Genomic DNA, 21,129 nt, shown 5'->3' with positions numbered 1-21,129 from the left:
AAAAAAAAAGACATTGAATTAGCCACTTTAATTGGCCAAAGGCTATGGCTGAAACTGAGCTTGGCCTATAGCATAGAAGGAGGAGCTTGGAACATTACCCAGTAAGCCATTGCCATTTGGTTATATACAGATTAATAGAGATGTATTAGTTTAGAATATGAGTTTTGCCAGAAATACGCTTATGTTATTGGCCAAACAGTATTGCAAATAATATGATTTTCTGAGTGGTTATTGTGTGGCTTGGCAGCCAGTACAAACAAGTCACCCCTCCATCTACACATCCCTGCCTGGCCTGTATGACTGACTAGTGTGGCTATCTTCACATTCTGACCTCCAGGCATGCTTTGTTTGTTCAAAAACAAATAAAATACCACTATAAAAATTCTGCATTAGATATGCATTTTTTCCTGTTTATTAAAAATAAATACATGAGATAGCAACATGTTTCAGTGGGAAAAATGACCTGAGTTCAAGCTCCAGAAGCAACTAGGTGGAAAGAGACAACCAACTCCTGAATTTGTCATCAGACTCTCATCCTTACATTAGGGCAAGAGTAAGACCATGGAAGGATGGATGAAATTGTAACTTTCACTGCAAAATATAGCAGTGAATCTGAAGGCCAGGGTAAGCTATGTGTTTGAGACTATTATTTCACTCATTCCAATATGTAGTCTCATGACCATGGCATTTTTATGGCCTTATATATTCATGCAACTAAAAAGTACACTATTAGGCAACCTTTCGTAGTCTTTTTGCTTGTTAAATAAAATGCAAGAAATTCAGCTATTTGTCATAATGAGGTAAGAATAAATATTCAGACTTTAGTTAATTCAAAAGTTTCATCATTTCCAAAAGTCTCAATTAGTTTGTTAAGTATACATTTTACCAGAGGCCCAAATGAGAAGCAGAATGGACCCTTAATGGACTGAAAAATATTCAAACACAGAGAGAAGAGAGCAAACAAAAACAACATGAGTATTCTAGAACAGGATAATTGGACTCTAAATAATTAAATCAATTCTATGAAAGCATCTTCCATGGGAATGTCTATTTTAATGGCATCACAATGAGATGACAATTAATTTATACAAGAAATGAGACACAAAACAAATATAATTGCTATAGTGGTTGTAAAAAGCCCAGTGTAAATACAAAATTTTTTCATAGATAGTGAAGAACAGAAATATCCGGGAAAAGACAAATAATATTTATTCCAATTTGTGTTTTTAATAATTATGATATTTTATTTGTTTGTTTGGGTTTTTCTTGTTTTTATACCCTAACTTAAGTCTCCCCTCCCACCCCTATCCCAGGCTACCCCCTCATCCTCTCTCCCCACTTTCACACTATCCACTGCTCCTCCAGTTTCTCTTCAGATACAGGCAGGCAAGATACTAATATATAAAGGATATTGTAAGTGTATAGATATGAATTTCTGCATGAATACATAAAATGAAATATTGTAGTACACAAAGTTCTCCTAATTTGGTGTTGGGTAGGTCCCTTAAGTTTTGTATTTAACTATTGGTATTCATCAAAGATAGAGTAAGCTGGATTTTTTTCTATTGCTCCTGAATATTGCAAAACAAACTATGACAAAATCAGGATTGGAAAAAAATGGATTGTTCTTTTAATTGCAGTTTAGTTGAGCATGGTTAGTAGAAAACTGGCTCAGCCCTTGACTCCCCCCCGTGGTTTCTGAGATTCACCACGCCACAGGAACGACTACCATCCGTATTCCTCTTCTCGCTTTTCTCAACTTGTCACCTGCACTGTTTTATCTTCACTGTGGTAATCCAGACCCACCAGAAGCAAACAAAATACATAACATTTTTCTTCAGCTTTACTAGTGTGTACCTGACAAGCATTACCATGTCTGTATTGACACATACATTCTAAATACTGCATTATATAATCTGATGTGCTACATATATCATAAAACAATTATACTAGTCCAAGTGCTTAAAATATTTGTTACTTCACAGCTTCTGTTTTGTTTTAGTGTAGAAAATTTAAGATCTATTCTTTCTGAAATTTTCTTTTTCTTTTCTTTTTTTTTTCAGAGATAGGATTTCTCTGTAGCATTGTAGCCTTTCCTGTAGCTAGCTCTTGTAGGCCAGGCTAGCCTCAAACTCATAGAGTTCTGCATACCTTTGCCTCCGAAGTGCTGTAACTAAAGTCATGTGTCACTCCTGCCCTCTATTTTTTTGAAATTTCAGACATATCATGTGATACATATATAATCACATGATGTATATTGAAAACTTATTTCTTTGTTATATCTGAACAACAATGACAAATAAAAACAATTTTACTTCCAATTTTAAAATATTAAGGTATAATTACGTCAATTTTTACCTTTCCTTTGCTCCATCCAATCTCTCACATTTTCTCCCACCCACACCATTCTTCAAATTTATTGCCTCTTTCTTTAATTCTTGTTGTTAAATATATACATGTGTGTACATTCATAAATATATAAATACAACTTGCTCAGTCCACTTAGTGTTACTTATGTATGTAGGTGATGTTGGTTTACTTTCATTGGATAACCAATGTTATGATAATCCCTTGGGAAGACTATTTCCCCTCTCCCAGAATTCCTTAGTTGCATGTGATTCTTTAGTTAGAGGTGGACCCCTGTGAGATTTCCTACTTCCATGTTATCTTGTATATTGGTGTTTTACTTGTTCAGATCTTGTTTAGGCAGTCATTTTATTGTGATATCATGAGTGAACCTTCCCTGTCAGTTTTAGAAGACATGATCTCTAGATATGTACTATTCCTTTATTCCTCTGAGTGTATGTATCTGAGCTAAAATGTTGCCTATTTACCTGAGAAGTATTTAGATTGATTTGATACTGTTGCTATTGGGAATAATAATGGAATAAACATAAATTACCAAATATTTCTCTGAAATGTTAATGGCTCTATAGATGATCAGAAATAGAATTGTTGGATCATATGGTTCATCTATTTTTTTTATTCACATTGTTTTTGCATAATGGCTCTAATAATTTGAATTCCCACTAACAGAGCACAAGGGGTCCTTTTTCTTTACATGTATAAGACTATTTGATTTCTGTCTTTTTTAATAATAGCAGTCAGACTAGATATAGTATCTATAGATTATAGTATTTTATGATGGCTTAAGCTTGCATTTCCTGATGATTAGTGATACGTTACATAATATACCTGTTGTCTAATTGTTTGTTTTCTTTGAGAAACTTTCAGGTCAGATTCTTACCACAGTTTTTGTTTGAGTTGATATAGTTTCACTTTTGAATTGATTTTGTATTTCAGATATTGGCATATTTATTGAGATATTAACAGATATTATCTCCAATTCTGTAGGATGGCTTCTCAATTTTATTCATCATTTTAATTTATGAACAGATTTTCTGTCTGATGAAATACCAGTTGTCCTTTTATCATTGCTGTTGATACCTTAACTCTTCATGTTTTATCAGAAAGATCATTACCAAAACCATAGACACTTAGATTTTATACCAATAGTTTGCAGTGTTGCACTTATGTTTTCCTTAAAATATTAAAATGAGTTTTTATGCTTTATGCTATTGTTTTTCATAAGAAGACATCCAGCTTTCTCAACATGATTTTTAAAATAATTATCCTTTCTGTCTCTACTGTATTTTCTTGGATAATTGTTGAAACCAGTTGACATTACATGGTTGCATTATTTTTTAACATTCTATGCTACCCCTTTATGTTATTGGATGCTGTTGGATCTTTCGGGGCCACTCAGACCCAAAATAATAACACAGAAACTATATTATTTGCAATACTGTTTGGCCAATAGCTTAAACGTATTTTTAGCTAGCTCTTATATCCTAAACTAACCCATCTTTTTTAATCTATGGATCACCATGAGGTCATGACCTGCTGGCAAGGTTCTCACTGGCAGTGCACGTCTTTCTCCTCTGTTGGCTACATTGCGTTTCCCTGACTCTGCCTACTCTCTCCTCCTTTATCTGCTTGGAACTCCTGCCTTGCCCTAGTCTATGCTACAATAGGCCCAAAGCAGCTTCTTTATTAACCAGTGGTATTCACAGCATACAGAGGGGAATCCCACATCACCTTTAAATTTCAGGATTGGTTGAGGTGAGAAAATGTCGTGGAAATTTCACTACATTAAAATTGTGGGTAGCTTTGCTGGCATGAACATTTAAATGAACTACTTCTTCTAGTCTGTTAATTAAGGGTGTCTTTGAATTTGATTATATCCTCAATCTATTTCAACAATGACTCATAATTTCTATCATAAAGAACTTTATTTTCTTTGTAAAATTATTTGTAATCATTTTATTAGTTACTTTTTGTTTGTTTTATTTTGTTTGTTTTTGGTTTGGGGGTTTAGTTTATTTGATTGTCTGATTTTGATTTTGATTTTTTAGAGACAGGGCTTCTCTGCGTTACAGCTCTGGGTGTCCTGGAACACATTTTGTAGACTGTCACTCTGGCCTTGCACTCACAGAGATCTGTCTGCTTCTGCTTCCTAATTACTGGAATTAAAGGCATACACCACCACCTGGCTAATTATACTGTTTTTAAGCTATTTAAAATGAAATTTTTTACTCATTTCTTTTTTATATGATTATTGTTAGTATGCGAAAAATTGCTAATTTTTTTGCATTTAGTTTTGTTTCTTGCAATATTACAAAATTTATTTTGTTATTTCTAACAATGTTATGGGTCCAAGGGGTTTTCTATACGTAGATTGATATCATCTCTAAAATAACATAATTTTATATCTTCCTTTAAATTTGTTTATCTATTTTTTATTTTATTGAAAATAGATTCTTCTCTCATATAATACAACCTGGCTACAGTGTTCTCTCTCTCTATTCTTCCCAGCTCCCTTCACCTCCCTCCACCTCCCCTGTCCCTCAGATTGACTCCCACTCCATTTGCTTCCTCTTCAGAAAAGAGAAAGTCTTCAATAGACAAGAAACAAACAGGACAAAACAAGAGACACTAATCCAAGGGAAAAGCCCTCATATCGAGCTGGACAAGGCAACACAATAGGAGGAAAAGTGTACCAGGAATAGCTCCTATTCTTGTGAGTACAAAAAACCATGCACTTTAACAGTTATGTATACGCAGAGGACCTGCTGCATACCCATGCAGACCCCATTCTTGCCCCATATGCTTCCTATGTCGTTGATTCAGTGGACCATGTTTTTCTGGTGTTCGCCATTCAGTTTGACTCCTACCAGTCTTTCCTCCTGCTCTTCCAAAAGCATCCCGAACTCTAAGGGGAGGTACCAGATGGACATCTCTTATTTAAATTCTCTTTCCATAATGTTTAGCTGTGGTTCTCTGCACCCAATTTCCTCTGCTGCCAGAGCAAACCTCTATTATGTTGACCAGATAGGGCACCAATCTGTGAGAATAGCATATTATTATTATTATTTTTGGTCAGTCATGTTTGGTTTTGCTATAGGTTTCTGGGCTACCCTGTCCCAGGTTCCTGGTCATCCTTGTTTCCTTTTATTGATTTGTTGCTTTAAGTACCACTTTCAGTGCTTGAAAATCAGCATCAGGAGTGAGTACAAGAAGGTTTGATTGTGGGCATTCTTATATTTTCAGGTGTTAGAGGGATGACTTCTGTGGACACTTAGAGAGCTGATGCCAGAAGAGAAAGTATTAAATCTATAGATCATGAAGAGATTAACGGTAGTCTTGTAGAATGAATTATGTCTTCCATAATGGATTTATTTCCATGGGAATAGGTTGTTATAGTTGGACTTCCTCCATTCATTCTCTTGATTCTTCATGCAAGGTACAACTCTTGCACTTGTTCCCTAGTAGAGCCCGTATACCATGAAGCTCTTTCTGGAAATTGATGCCTCATGCTCTGGTACCTCCAGAGAAACAAATAAACTTCATTCCTCATCACTCCCTGTCATGGGTATTTTATTAGAGTAAAACAAACAGACTGACATAGTACCTTTGTCTTGGTTTTAATCTTACATAAAAACTTTTACTTTTCAAGTGGGGTCTGATATTAGCTTTAGCCTTGTCATAGAATGTTTTTTTTATGTTGAAGTAAGCTCTCTATTTCTTTTGTTGAATTTTGTATCCTGTTAAATTTTGTCAAGTACTTCTTCTGCATATATTGAGATAAGTCTATGATTTTTATCTTTATTTCTGTCATTTTAAAATACAATATCACCTCTAACAATTTGTTTTCTGTTTCAGAAACAAATGTCCATATTCCCAGAATGCAACTGAAGCACACCTGTATTAACTGGGTCATACCATCTGGAAGATAATATTCAGCAGCAAGAGATAATAATGGAATATATGTTCCTCAAATCCCAAAGCAAGATTTTAAATAAAAATTACAAATTACTATAAGAGAAAACTACTAAGAGTGAGTTAAACAAACCGCCAGGGTTAATACGTAAATCTTTTGTTTGTTTGTAAAGAGCATCAGTCCTGAATTAGCATCAGGATCAATATACAGATTCAAAGGCTTTTTTCTGGCCAACAATGTTTCTTTGAGACAAAACGTTTTCACTCTAGAAGAAAAGTACATGAAGGTTCAGGATTTGGCAAGTGAGATGTGAACTGAATTTTACCTTCCACCTGTTCTCAGCTGACTTTATGTTTAGAGAAAATATAATTTTGGTGGAAGACAAAAGTACAAAGGGTGAGTGACCTTAACATTTTCCTAATATTCCTAGTGCTTCCTTGTAGAGTTGTTGTTTTAATGAAGATTAATTTGCCTTAGTAAATTTTTCCTTTCTGTCTGACTTTCTTTCATAAATCTGACTGAACTGGCACTGTGTCAAGTGTGTTTCCAGATCCTGAGATACAATAGGGACTAAGCAGACTGACTCTCTTGTGCTCATGGCTTTACAATTTAATAGGAGACACAATGAGCAGGTGAGTGAACTATATTAATTCTTAAATGAGAAGTACAAACTAATGAAAATTTAAAAGAAAAATAAAACCAAGAAAACAAAATTGTTGTCTGTGTTTTCTACCCTGCCTGCTTCCCACAGTCATTAAGTCCCAAAGAAATCACACAGAGTTTTACAATAAACTGATTGGCCCATTAGCTCAGGCTTTTTATTAACTCTTATAACATATATTAGCCTGTTTTTCTTGTCTATGTTAGCCATGTGGCTCAGTACCTTTTTCAGCAAGGCAGTCACATCTTGCTTGCCCTGTTTCTGAATCATGAATGCAGACTGCAGAATCCTCTTCCCAAAATTTTTCCTGTTTTCATTGCCCCACCTCTACTTCCTGACTGATTACCCCACTTATACTTCCTGCTTGGCTACTGGCCAAGCAGCATTTTATTAAACAAGTACAAGAAACAAATGTTTACAGCGTAAAACCATTGTCCCACAGCACAAAATTGTTTACATATAATCAGAACAAATATTCTTTGAAGTAACAAGTTTGGGGATGTTTGTTTTCTTAGGTTTTGTAGGATATTCTTAATTTTTAATGTGTATAAGAAGACTGTCTCATTACTATCATAGTCATTTAAACAGACTTTTCAAACTGATACTCCATGAGTGACATTTGCTAGAGAGACAGCACCCCTCTGACAGTGCATCATAATTGACTGTATATGACTGTCCTTATTAGTTCTATGATACTAAGTGTAAGACATTTAATTCAGTAGAAAAAAAACTTGATAAAATCAAAATAAATGCAAGTCAAAGGTCAGGTTTTTGCATAAAGACAGATGTGATTAATATAAGATCAGATGAGCAAATTTTTGAATAAGAGAATGTTATACTGCATGTATCTATATCATATGGTATATAATCATTTTTTGCAATGTTGGAAAATTAATTTTTATGCTTATGACCTGAATAAGATAATTTTATTCATAACATTTTACAATGGTGTTTAATTAATAGTTTTAATGTTTAGAAAACCTTTCCTTTGACTTTTAATTAATCTACAAAGCATGTGAAATGAGTATCTCAAATGGGGAAATTTAGCACATCTGTTTCCTGAACAGTGACCAATGAATTCATCTTGAGTTGTTATTTGCAAGTTGTATATTTAAAAATAGCCCCGGTACATAGTGTAGTTTTCAAGTTAACAGGGATTTTTTTTTTTGATCAGCAACAAAAAAAAGTAAATCAAAATTAATGCTTAATCTTTGCATTTCAACCAAACAAGGAAAATTTAATAAACAAGGCAGACCATAATATTCAAGATAGAACAGTTCGTTCGTGGTTGTTGTCTTAACTCAGAACATTCTAACTTACTCTGGTCTTCAGAGGCACTATGCATATGGTACTCTAGAAATGGATAGCATATCTATGTGATGGTAATTAAAAAATCTAGCTGGTATCTACATAATTTTAAGCTATGGAATTATAGCATTGCTATCCCTTTCCTTAGCTGGTACTAACACTGCATACAGCAAAAGAATTTTCCTCCCTTAATCCTCTTTGATTGCTAGAACTTGTTTGATAAATGAATTCTGAGGAGAGTAATACATGTCTCACTTTAAATACCTTAGGTTGGCTTATGTGCAAATGCAAAGGCTATCCTCCATGTATAATTGAAATGGAATTGAATCCATCTCTACTGAGTTAATACTTCTCTCCTTCCTGTGTTGGATTGTTAGCAGCTTCCTAGAGTGCTGGGAAATACATCAATAAAAAGTTTTGATATATGAAACTTTTGATAGGATAGTTCCTAATCTTGAATTTTAATGTCTGTACATGAAAGTACAAAACCTACTCTCTTTTGTGTAATATAAGTTCAGTATATGCTATCCACATGATTTCCTGTGTGTTTATATATAAAAATCCATGTACTTTCCTGTAAATGATTACTGTTTTCCCTGTATGCATCATATAAATAGAAGCCAATGAATGATTTTGGTTTTGGTTTTGCATAGAAATCCAGATATGTCATATTTTAGGATTGCAGGCCATATATTTTTATATCACCAGAACTCACCTGTACTATCATAGGCCCAAAGCAGCACATAAACATTTCCAGCACAGATGGGAATGAATGTGTTTATGACTGGTTCAGCTCTATTCCCAACAGTTTATGGTAGTTAGAGTTTATTCAGGATACTACAGTTGAAATATGACATAAACAATTTCCAAATGAACAATGTAAGTTGAAATAAAAACTGACTTGCAAAATATAGAGTTAACACAAGTGAATTTTGTCATACATATCATTAAAAATCTGCACAGCTTGTGGATATTTGTATGGTATTTATGACTCATATAAAGACATTAATTGTTCAAGCTTCCATATATTCCACAATAACTAAGTTATGTAGTATTTAAAACATTAAAATGTTCTTTCTATTGTCCAGACCATGTAAAAACATGACTAGAATTAGGTATGTATGATGGTTTGAATGAAAATTACCCCCATGAAGTCCTAGGGAGCATCACTATTAGTATGTGTGGCCTTGCTACAGTAGCTGTATGTAGGGTTTTTTTTTTTCTTACTCTTTGGGGCCACCACCCACCCAGCTCTCAAATAAATACAAGGAGACTTATTCTTATTTATGAATGTCCAGTCTTAGCTTGGCTTCTATCTAGCCAGTCTTCCTAACTTAAATTATGCTGCTTTTCTACATTTTGCCTCTGGACTGCTGACTTTATTTTAATTTTCTATTTCTTTCTTTCCTTCTTATTCCATGGTTGAATGTGTGACTGGGTGGCTGTCTCCTGACTTCCTGCTCTCCTCCCTTTTTTGTTTCTCAATCTTCTCTCTCTTCCCTAGATTTATCCTCCTATTTATTCTCTCTGCCTGTTAGCTCCTCGTATCTCTGTCCTGCCTAGCTACTGGCTGTTCAGCTCTTTGTTAAATCAATTAGATTTTTAAAAAAAAATTTATTGAGCTCTACTCCCCTCCCTGTCTCTCCCCTCCCCTTCAACTATCCCCCCAAGGTTCCCATGCTCCCAATTTACTCAGGAGAGCTTGTCTTTTTCTACTTCCCATGTAGATTATATCTATGTATGTCTTTCTTGGGGTCCTCATTATTGTCTAAATTCTCTGGGATTATGATTTGTGGGCTGGTTTTCTTTGCTTTATGTGAGTACATGTGATAATTGTCTTTCTGGGTCTGGGTTACCTCACTCAAAATGATGTTTTCCAACTCCATCAATTTGCCTGCAAAATTTCAAGATGTAATTTTTTTTCTTCTTTGTAGTACTCCATTGTGTAAATGTACCACATTTTCCTTATCCATTCTTTGGTTGAGGGGCATTTAGGTTTTTTCCAGGTTCTGTCTATGACAAACAAGGCTGCTATGAACATTGTTGAGCACATGTCCTTGTGGCACCATTGAGCATCCTTTGGATATATATCCAAAAGTGGTATTAGTGGGTCTTGAGGATGGTTGTTTTCTAATTTTCTGAGAAATTGCTGGACTGACATCCAAAGGGGCTGTACCAGCTTGCATTCCCACCAGCAATGCAGAAGTGTTCCCTTTACCCTACAACCTGTCCAGTATACATTTTCATCAGTGTTTTTGATCTTGGCCATTTTTACAGATGCTAGATGGAATCTCCGAGTTGTTTTGATTTGCATTTCTCTGATGATTAAGGATGATGAACATTTTCTTAAGTGTCTTTCAGCCATTTTAGATTCCTCTGTTGAGAGTTCTCAGCCACACTGAACCTTATAGAAGAGAAAGTGGGAAGTACACTTGAATGCATTGGCACAGGAGACCACTTCCTAAATATAACCCCAGCAAACACAGACACTAAGAGAAAAAATTAATAAATTGGGCCCCCTGAAACTGTAAAGCTTCTGTAAAGCAAAGGGCATAGTCAAGAAGACAAAAACGGCAACTTACAGAATAGGAAAAGATCTGCACCAATTAGATGTTTTAAGAAGGCAAAGTAACACAGCTTTACAGAGTTAACAAATACAACATAAAAGAAGGCAACACATTTTTCCATTAAACAAATATGTCACAGTATAAATGAATGTAACATATCTTAAGCTAATATCTCACAACAATTGTGGCCTTGCCAGATGAAGTGAGTCACTGAGGGTAGACATTGAGATTTCAGAAGCTCAGTCCAAGACCAATGTCTCTCTCTTCCTGCAGAACCTATCTCCAGATCCCGGTATAGAACTCTTGAGCGCCCTCTCTAGCACCATCTCTGCCTGTGCACCACTATGCTCCCCGTATGTAGATAATGGACAAAACTTCTAAACTATATGCCAGCTCAATTAAATGTTTTTCTTTGTAAGAGTTGCTATGGTTATGGTGTCTCTCCACAACAATAAAATGCTATAAAAGAGTATGGAAATGTGTTTCTTGTAAGGAAAGAGGAGTTCAAAAATGGAAACTAAAAGTGTGTTGTCTCAACCTGAGACACTCATTTCATTAACTTACTGATAGGATTAATAGTATTAATCCCTAAAATGGAAACTTTGAAAATAGGAAGAACAGTAACTGTATAACCTTCAATAATGGAAAGGAAATTTCTTTCTTTTTTTTTCTTTATTTTTTTATTTAAGGAAAAAAAAAGAATCCGCCTCCTCCCAGCCTCCCATTTCCCTCCCCCTCCTCCCACCCTTCTCCCCCTCCCCCAATCTCCTCTCCCCCTCCCTCTCCAGTCCATAGAGCAGTCAGGATTCCCTGCCCTGCGGAAAGTCCAACTACAAGTGGTGAACCTAAAGACATGGACAGAGGAAAGGAAATTTCTTTAGCATCTGTTTAGGTCTTTCAGGATGGCAGATCATATCTAATTTCTTTAGTGTGACCTTTCAGAGTCTTTCTATCTCTCTCTCTTTTTTTTTAATGGCAGTTGGATGTCAACAAGATTCTTGTATGGCTTTCTTTGAGACACTAGCCCACAAACAATGACATGGAGACTTATTTATGAAAATTTGGCCTTATCTTAGGCTTGTTTCTAACTAGCTTTTGTAACTTAAATTAAGTAGTTTCTATTAATTTGCTTTCTGACTTTTGACTTTATTACTTCATCTCTGTACTGCCCATCCTGCTTGCTCTGCATCTCCTGGTGTCTGTGCCTTTTTCTTACCAGAGTTCTCACTCTTTGCCCAGAAGTCCTGCCTAACCTCCTGACTAGCTATTGGCAATTTAACTTTTATTACACCAATCACAGTGATACATTTTCATATAATGATAGTTTCATTTGTTAAAGTCAAGGTCTTTCCTTTCTATTTAAACAATACCTGAAAATTGTTCTTATTGACTATGGTTTTGCTATCTTAGCGTTGAAAACTTTCCTTGTTATTTAGACAAAAAGTAGAAATGATGTGGGATAATCATTTGTATACTGTGAGGATGTATTACTCTGATTGGTTTAATACAATGCTAATGGACAATAGCTGGGGTGGATTTCCAGGTCTGGACAATGAGGACTATGGAGAGAAGAAGGTAGAAATGTTTAAAGTTGCACAACATGTGGGATTAGCAGTATAATGCTGAGGTATTAAAGTCACAAGACAGAAGATAAATAAATAGAAATTGGTTAATTTAAATTATTATAAGAGCTCATTAGACACAAACTTAAGCTAAGGCTGAGCTTTAATAAGTTCAATGTCCTCAGTGTCATTACTGGGGGGCAAGTGGTCTGGAAGAAAAAGTCCAACTACAAATTCTCCCATGTATTAAAGCAAAAATATTCCACCTAAATGTCAGAGAAAACAGTGTCATAGAATTGACATTGCTGGTGAAAGCCTGTAAAAATGAAATAAAATTTATTATAAAGTATTTTATAAACAAAATGTTATCTAAGTACCCAAACTATTCCTGTGAATGGTTTGCCTCCCCTAAAAGTACTGTTCAGTCATTTGATTTCTTTCTTGTTTAACTCCTTCATTTTCGCCCATCTTAGTCTCTTAGATGCCATTCAGTGGTTTAGAACCAGGTGGCAGGAAACTCCATATTATCTGAAACGAAGAACAGAAATTTTACTTAAGTTCTGAATCTCAAAGACCAAATTGCAATCATTATTAGACAAAATGCCTATGCAAGAGTTCCAGAGACTTATTCATGAACTAATTTAATTGATGTTTTTACTTTTCATAGCATGAATTGTGATGGCAGAAAATCTGTGATCACAACCACTAACTTGTAATAATGCCCTGTCCTAAGCAGGTGTCCTATGTAGCTCACACTTAAGGAGTAAGAATGCCATGTCCTAAACAGGTATCCTATCTAGCTCACACTTACAGAATATTTGAATTGCTAATTTATGACTTATTGATTCTGCCTCCATGCTTTATTGCCTCCAGTTAAAAAACAAGCTTTCCTTTCAGGTGGTGAAAATGAAAAATAGATTTGCAAGAGCAAGGTACACTTGAGAGTGCAAGGCAAAGTCAGATTGTAGAAGAATCTCTTTGATCCAAATTCCCCAAATCACATCCAGCTGTCGGTCCTTCTTAAATACTGTGGCTATTAACTAGGTGAGACAAGAGGTGACCTGTACAACTATTATCTGCTTTTCCAGATTTCCTCCTACCACAGATCTTCAACCTGTCACATTGTAGAAAAAGCTCTCCCAAAGAGCAATAGCATGAGCATGCTTTGTACTTTATATATAACACAGACAACAAGAAATGATTAGTTTACCTCGCAAATTTAATTTGATGTTTTTTACATTGTGTGCATTCCTCCTTTTCTCAAATTTAAAAGCAAAGTATTTAATTTCTTTCAGGTCCATCTAATTATAGTTTTGCTTAAAAAAAAGTTGAAAATATATAGCTATGTTAGAATCAAGGCTCAACAAAAGGAATATCAGCAGTGAGTTCACCACCTGTAGAAACAGTTTCAACTTTTGCTAAGATTATAAGTGAACAAATATTAATCTAGCTACTGGGATATATTTTTAAACATACTTTTTATCAATACAAAATTATGTGAATGGAATGCATACTATTAAAATATACTTTTTTACAGCACAATAATTAAGAGCATTTTCTTTGGGATTTAAGGGCAAAGTTTAAATTTCTTTTCAACTATTCTTAGCTTTAGGACTTTTTTTTTACAAATTATAAGCCTCAATTTTCCCATTTATAACATGGCAGTAATAAACATACCCACCTCACACAAGCATTATGGAAATAAGACATAAAACATAAAAGTTGTTGGTTGAGAAGCTTATGACATTAGATATTGATTTCTGAGCATTTGTTTAATTAGTACAGGAAGAAATTAATTTATAAAATATTATCCCCAGACTATTTACATGACTGAATCAAACTAATCTATCAGCAATGCAAAACATGTATTACATACAAGAAAAAAGAATTTCTATCCACTTAAAGCATGGCCAACTACTAAGAGAACACCACCAGGGTAAAGTTTTTTTTCTGATTTTTTCATTACTATATTCTTATCTAAGATACAATCATATGGGGGCAGAGTAACATTACGAGATAAACATGGGGGTTTCTCTTTAGTTGAGAATATATAGTCATAACTTTCTAAGCCAAAGCATAGAAAACACATTTTATAAGAAATGCATTTAATATAAAGCATGAAACATTTTAAAAAGTGAATTACCTTTCTTACTTGGGCCAATGCTATTTTTTCTTTTAATATACTCAATTGGCCATGTTCAGTTGATCATATTTATTATTATGAACAAGGTTAATCAATCTTAGTAAAGTTAATCAGATAATATGTCATTTTGACAAGTATTTATCCACTTGGGTACCTTAGTGGAAGTCTAAAGAATCTCCATTGATGATTTACATAATGCAATAATGTAATATATGTTTTATAGATTGAAACTCTTGATTTTTGTTGGAAATAGTCATTTTATCCAGACAATAGCATGGGTTGATCATTGTTTATGCTATTTTCCATTAAGTTTCCAGCAACTAATTATAGAAAACCTGTGTGCTATAAAAGAATTCCAAGATGTCATCTTGGTCCTTTTCAAAGTTCTTATCATATTTAAATTAACTTTCTTATATAGCTTACATAACAGCATTTTTCTGCTCTGTGATTTTCTAACTCCTTGATATTCAAGACCCATATACTTATTATTACTAAATTGACAGAAAAAATATAAATCACAGACATCAAGGATAGAAGCATGATAATCATAAAAACAAATAACTTTGAGAAGCTATCTATTAGTTCAGTGAATATGATCCTGCTCTCATAACTTAGAGACATATTTGGAAATGTTCTTTTCCACTAATGTTTAAATCTTCTTTCAATTACACCTTCTGAGATGTGATTAAACAGTTTCTTAAGATGAACTTTCAGAAAGCAATAATACCATGACTCATGGGGTGCATGTTTTATGGTTTGGTCTTTTAGTTTATTTGATCTGTAACACTCTTCTGCCAGGTTAGTTCCAGTTTGAATTAAGAATCAACTTATATGTTTCATTTTCCAGGGAAAGAAATACATTGAGCTTCTCAAGGTCCATATTATATTCTATAAAGCCTGAACCAGAACATCCATGAACATTTTATTACCATCTGAGATTCAGCTAGTTTCCGTGAAAAATAAAGTCTTTGAAAATAGAATGAGCCATATACCTGGCACATAACAGACACATAATTCAAGTTTGAGAATAATGTCATTAATGGATAAGTTAAAAAAAAACTTTGGTAGAAATTAGAAACGGATATGCAATAGGTAACTATAATGAAAACAAGCATCCAAAGACAGGACTATTTTCTCACAGCAACTTTTAATCTTTCTGTAATTTTATTTTAAAAGATTGTCCTAGGGCAGAAAGTCTGAGCATTTATCAACTTTATGACAACTGCAAAATCAATAACCAATATTTTCAGGGCACTCTTAAAAGTGAAGTTAACAAAAGAGAGAAAAATTAAGGATGGCCAGTCAGAAGACAGAAACAATGAAAATGAGTTCTGCTCCACTTGAGTTAATGGTAATATATGGCTTCAATCAATCTTCCTTTACTCTAAGTCAAGGCTTCCCCTGTGTTACTGTTGGATGAAAGCATGATGGTTCATATGCTAACCGATCATCCTGACAGAGCTCACACACCAACATCACTAGCCCAAAGCCTTTACAAATATACTGAGTAAACAGTTACACTACGTCTCCTAAGAATGTTCTCAAAATATTATACTCATTTTCAATGTTACAGGATGCAGTAACTCCTACTGGGACTATTCACTATGTATCAAGGTTGACACTAAGTCTCCATTAGAAATAGTAATGCTAAAGGTAAGGAACTGTAAGACTGGAAAAATATGGTACCTTTTATTGTCCAGGCTTCTACAACAAAAGATAGTTTAATGAGAGAGAAAATAGAATACATTCATATAACCAGAGTTTCACATGGCAGGGAAACCTTCAGAATAAAGATTCAAACACCCAAGGAAAATCTGTGCTTTTTATTCTTAACAATGGTGAAGAATAGACAGCCATGTAGAAATGTAGGTGAGCAAAGGAGTAGACTGTAATGGTATCAAATGGTATCAGCAAAAAAGGAATGCAGCAAGCCTGTCTATTGGGGTTCTGCATGGTCTCTCTATGGCATTCCTGCTCCCTGAATATGGAGAAGAACCCATTCTGGATTGACTCTTCTGATCTACTGTCAGTCAAGACAGGTCAGGGAAGTTCTTTGCGGGCAGCGCTTGCAGAGAAAGGCAGGGGAAGGTTAGAGCAATAGTTATAAATGGCATAGCTGTCTTTGAGGTGGGGAAATCGGGTTTCTACTCCTCACCTAGAAAAGGACAGATTCTTATTTCTATGATCTGCACGAGGGGAGGGGGAGAGGAAATGGGAAATAGGTCAGGATGTCAAAAATAAGCTGTTCCTGAGGCCCTTCCACTGTCCCTCAGTTCAAAGTACTCAGCATGGCAACACATTATATTTTGTGAGGTCATTCTCTGAGCTGCAATAAAGATCTGAGCTTGAGAATCCATAGTCTCATCATTCTTAATAAAATGAATTTTCACAAACTTAATCCAATACCTCATTTCTAAAGAATTCTCTATGTTCCTCTATGAATGTAGCTCCGTGGGTGTTCCAAAAGAAAGCAGGACAAAGCTTCCTGTCTACAGGAGGGAGTTTACATTCTTATTTCATCATGCTCCTCTGTGTGGGAAAATTATAAAGACTGCTCTTCTGGGGCCAGTTCAGATTTCTTCCCTCTAGCATTATATGCAGCATAAAAATGCATGAAACACAGATGATATTTTACTTCTATAAAATAGCCACTTATTTTTGTTCTCCTTGTTTGACTGTTTCATCTGATAACTCTCAGCCCACCTTGCAATTTATGTGACAATAATGGCTGCTTGACCCGAGCATCTGCCTTTCAAGCGCTTCCCTGTGTGTCCCAGTCCTGTGTGAAACAGTGACACATTCTGTCTGAAATACAAGGGACAATAGGTAATTTTAAAATATATATTTTCCCTCATTCTCACTTGCTTCTGAGAAGTCTTTCATTCTATTTCTGAGTTCAGTTGATTGATTCTGAACTAGATTAAACTCAAGGTCTGGAGCAACAAGCTGGGAAAGAAATGATAGAGATATATTTCTAAAGTGCCTTGGTTTTGTCTTCTGATTCATTCAATAGAAAAACTCTCTTATGGATAAAAGTTTCTTTTAGTAAGCTGGAGTAGGATCAGTCACTACTAGAGTAAAGCATTGCAAAAACTACAAATGCTGACAACTTATTACGTACATGTAAAAAAAAAATAAGTGACTATTGAAGACATGGGACTCAGGCTTTGTTTCTGATTTTTCTGTCACGCGTTCCTTCTCACTGCTCCTCTCGTATGTGTGTGTGTGTGTTGCTTAATTAGTTCAATAATTTAAGTAAAAAGTTTTAACTGTGAATAGTGAATACTTGACAAATGAAAATTAGATACATATTAAAAATTGACCTTGAATCAAGTTCACAGAAATGTAAAAGTTTTTTCCAATCTCTGCAATTAAGAGATTTTGCACTACTTTCAAATGAAATTACTAGCTGCTAAAATATTAAGAACCTCCTTAAAATTCTCCTTTATCTGCTGATGCCTTGAAACTCTATTAATTTTTTTTCCTGCTTGTTGCTTTAATCCTCATATGAAAAGAAACCTCACCTGGGAAGGGTAAAATGGAGCATATCCAAGTCAATACTCATGTTTCAGAAGTGCTTATGCCATGCAATGCCTTGGGAAACTTTTTTTATAGCAATGGGGACTATATTGGGATGATGAAGATTTTCAATCCTACCCAATACCCTTGAGTAACAATTTATTATGTTTGCTAGAGAACACATGATAGGAAATTACAATAGTCCCCAAGCTCTTTGTACACAGTAATTTGTCGACTAGAGTGAATTAAAATATCCTTTTCCAAAATATTCTTTCTATAACAAAGAACAAACTCTTTGAGGCCTTTTCATTCATAACCATACTTATTGCTATTCAACACAATGCAAGATGCATTGATTTGTGTATTTAGAGAATGCTCCGTTCATCTACACTTCTCTTCTTATGACCACTCACATTAACATCAGAGGACAGGAAATAAAATTAAGTAGTACAGTAATAGTTACTTCTTGAAATAGTATAGCATTTTAAGTTTAATTACTATGTTCTTTGTGGACATTGGTGATCACATGGGTTTCCATTCTATTGGAAGATGGTTGTGGAGGCCAAGACAAATATTAAATGGCTGTACCCATGAACTCTCATCAGCATGACACTCATTCCCTCATCAAACCCAATGGCAAGACTTTCAGAACACCAATTCTTAGCAATTGCACAGCAGTAGAATTTGATTCATTTGCCAAGTAATACCATATGTAGTCTTCTTATTAGATACACTAAGGATTGTTGAAATAGTGAATACTGTCGGTTGCAAAGATGCTGTTTTACTGTTCTATTGCTGTCAAGAGATAACATAATCAAGATGACTTAAAACATAAATTTCTTCATTACAAATTCAGAGGTTTAGTCCATGATTACCACGGTTGAAAGCATGGAGGCAGACAGGCACATTGCTGGAGCAATAGCTGAGAACTTATACCTGATCCTCAAGAAGATGGGGTCAGGGAGAAAGCTGGAAAAGGCTTGGCATGGGCTTCTGAAAGCTAAAATCCTACTGGAACAGACCACACTCACTTTAACTAGGTCACACCTCTTCATCCTTCCTAAACATTCAAATATGTAAGCCCAAGAGGACTATGGATCTTATTCAAACTATCACAGATAACATTCTTTCTTTCTCCATGGAATTTTATGCCTGTTCAGCCTCTGTTTCCTCACTCGTGTGTGTGTGTGTGTATGTGTGTGTGTGTGTGTGTGTGTGTGTGTGTGCGTTTCTTCACTCAGGGTGTCTGCATGACAAATAAGGTTGTATCATACACCACAGCTCTATTGGGCCTGAGGGAGGGCAGACAACCAGTAGCAGATGCCTGCTATTATTGAAGGAAATGGAAAAATCTCTTGAGAATCTTGTTGGCAGACTTTGAATTCTGTTGTTTTGTTGAAATGTAATTATTTAATTGATATTCAATAAATAATCCATTGCTCTTAATCTATGTTATTTCGTAGCTAATTGTTAAAAGGTAAAATCTTCATTATCTATTATCCAATTTTAAAACATGTTTGTATGTTTATGCTAAAAAAAATGGGATCTCATGATAAATGACATTTCATAAGGCTGCAGGGTTTTTCCAGCAAGTACCATTAAAAATATAAAGGCACACAGAGGGTTTTAAATCATTTACAATGGGAAAGGTGCACACAAGAATTCTTAATGAATGTATGACTACAGGGATGTGCCAACCACCACGGTAGCAGCAATGATTGAGTTGCTCCACAGTGCTCAGAGATCACCTCCCAGCCCTGTTCTCAGAAACAGTCCACAGTGTACAACAAGAAAATAGGGACCCAGAGGGAAGGAGATGTTCTCAAGGAAAACGAGATAATATATGCATGATGAATATTATCTGCATAATTGGGTAGAATGCAGCAAATGTTTCATACAGCTTATTTTGATGGTTATTTTCAGTTTGGTTCATTCTTTAATTTTCTTTCTTTTTTTTCAAAGAACTAAAGACAAAAGATGCTTTTGTTTAAAACTGGCTATATATCTTAGGAATGTTCTTAGGAAAATGTTTTTTTAAAAAAGATTAAAGAACAAAGGAATACATGTACTAAACCATGTAGAAGACGTCGGTTCACTGAGCTATAGAGTAATGGCAGAAGGGAGGGAAGGGTGAACTGTGGTAGACATTAAAGGAAGGTGGTTTCTTAAGTTAGGCATTGCATCAAATGTGCTTAAGACACATGATGAATAGGTGATTTCTAATATGTGAAAACTTTCTTATAATATGATAATAGCAAAACTTTTAGTGTACTTGATATGAATAAATTAGAATTTGTCAGTTCTATTATTTGGGATTCAGTGAAGCAGCAATACCTAACGAATAGAAGCAATAAAGTGGGCTTTGAAATGCTGAATCCTAGCAACATATGACTTTTCCAAACATTCCACACAATCCATGCTTTATCAGTTCTTTTTGAAAGGCAAAAAAAGATGTGTCTTTTCTTGGCATACTCTAAAAATACACTCTAAAAAAATGCTACATTCCTGATATTTTAAGTATAATTCACTTTGATAATATAGTTGGATGGGCAAGAGAAAATTTCTCTGATACCTACCTAGTGCATGACAATGATAAAAACTGTAATAGTTGAAGAAATAACTTGAATACATATGGTATAATTTCAAAATAAGGAAACTTAATGACCATCAAAACAGTCTTAGACTCCTCATATATTAGGACCTATGTACAATTTATTCTTTTTATGGTCCATTTCCCACTGTAAGGAGGATTAAATTTTATAGAAGATTTAATATTAGACTTTGTTAAAACAAACAATGGACAGATTAAAAAGACAAAAAGTAAATGAATTCAGTACTGCACACATGCACACAAGTGCCATGTACTATATAAAACTCGATATATTGAGATGACTGATGTCTAAATGTTCTTTTCAGGGAAAGAGAAGTGAGGAATTGTAAGAGGTTTTGTAAAAGTTATCAATGATTCATATGGAGATGGACCTGCAACAAATTTTCTTTGGGCTCTTGTTGTGGAGTCTAATTTTCAGTTTATTCCTGTGTGGTATAAAGAAAATCTTCAAGAAGTCCTTGTTTTTTACTGCTGAGTA

The sequence above is a fragment of the Microtus ochrogaster genome, chromosome 2 (genome assembly GCF_000317375.1).
Source record: "Microtus ochrogaster isolate Prairie Vole_2 chromosome 2, MicOch1.0, whole genome shotgun sequence".
NCBI classification, from domain to species: Eukaryota; Metazoa; Chordata; class Mammalia; order Rodentia; family Cricetidae; genus Microtus; species Microtus ochrogaster.
This window is presented reverse-complemented; position numbering follows the sequence as displayed.